Genomic DNA, 1,729 nt, shown 5'->3' on the forward strand with positions numbered 1-1,729 from the left:
GCACTCAGGGAGAAGGGCACAACGCAGCACTCAGGGAGAAGGGCACAACGCAGTACTCAGGGAGAAGGGCACAACACCGCACTCAGGGAGAAGGGCACAACGCAGCACTCAGGGAGAAGGGCACAACGCAGCACTCAGGGAGAAGGGCACAACGCAGTACTCAGGGAGAAGGGCACAACGCAGCACTCAGGGAGAAGGGCACAACGCAGCACTCAGGGAGAAGGGCACAACGCAGTACTCAGGGAGAAGGGCACAACACCGCACTCAGGGAGAAGGGCACAACGCAGCACTCAGGGAGAAGGGCACAACGCAGTACTCAGGGAGAAGGGCACAACGGCCAATGGCCGCAAAAGGCATTACGGCCACATAAAGGGGATGCCGTCGTGAAATTCATGTCAAATTGTGAATGAGAGACTGTTAAAGTGTGTACAGCCTGCGCAAAAAAACAAAGCAGAGCTTATGCCTTTCAAGCGACTTTTTTCATATCATCATTATAGTCGCATCATGCAGCCTTACAATGTATTAAAATCAAAACATATAGCCCAACGTTTGTAGAACAACTAAAGTTACATTAATAACTCTAAATTAAGCAGATAGGAGTCCTTATCTCTTTGTTAACCGCTCCACACAGAATAGCCGAATGGGCACACTCCCCCAAATCGTTTGGAGAAAATATCCTTTCTATTTTATTCAGCTTTGTTCAATTGTATTCTTCATACTATAAAATAATGCCAAGACCTAACAGACCTAACATAAGGACAACTCAGAGTATGCTATTCTGTTCTTCATAAATATACTTAATTTTCTTCATATCATGTTTCTTTAGACCTGTCTAAGATAAATAAGGGATTTATTAGGAAGGTGTAGGCTATATTACATGGATTTCTTTGACTTTTTAAAATCTAGATTCGAAAGGTCTGCATCAGGGCTTGTAGGCTGTGGAAGCCAAGAGATTCTAAATGCGTTAATTAACGTCAATTACTGTAAGACCGACAGTTATTTGCTTGACAATCACAGGCAGACGAAATGTCGTCACCGCCACAGCCCTACACACGAGGACAAACAATATAGCATAATTACATAAATATAAATGTGTCTTGCTATGCTCCATGGTTGGTCCTCTTGTCTATTCTTTGAAGGTAGAAGGAGCCACAGTTATACACCTGAGCCTGCTTACCGCACAACACAATCCATCAATCGGATTGATACACAAGTGTTTAGGTGTGGGTTGTAGTGTCCAATTGTTCTAAATGTTTTCAATATGGGTGACTCTTAAAATAGCCTGTTTTGGTATAGACATCACCCTTACCTGAGAAGTAGAAATCAAAGGGAGAAAACTGGGAGTTGAATAACTGCAGTTGACATACTGTAGCTAAGTAAATGGAAGAATACTCTTATTGCAATGTGGGTGGCTCTCAAAAGAGCCTTTGGTTGTGCATAGCGTAGTCTATGGTGTTGCCAGGGAACAGCACCCTCTTCGAAGAAGTAGGAGGTTTATTTATTTATTATTTTTATTTAACCTTTATTTAAGGTGAAGATGTCCCGCACACGGATTGCCTCACGTGCTGCGTTGTTGAACCCCATTCTTGCAACATCCTGCCGAGCAGCAGACCTCTCCTCTGGCACATGGCGGTGAGCTGCAGGTCCCCTCCTGTTCTTCATGCCCATCCTCATGAAGTTATGCAGGACACACTTCACACACGCCTGAATTCCCCCACGAGGCAGTCCC

Source organism: Salvelinus namaycush, chromosome 1 (assembly GCF_016432855.1).
Source record: "Salvelinus namaycush isolate Seneca chromosome 1, SaNama_1.0, whole genome shotgun sequence".
NCBI classification, from domain to species: Eukaryota; Metazoa; Chordata; class Actinopteri; order Salmoniformes; family Salmonidae; genus Salvelinus; species Salvelinus namaycush.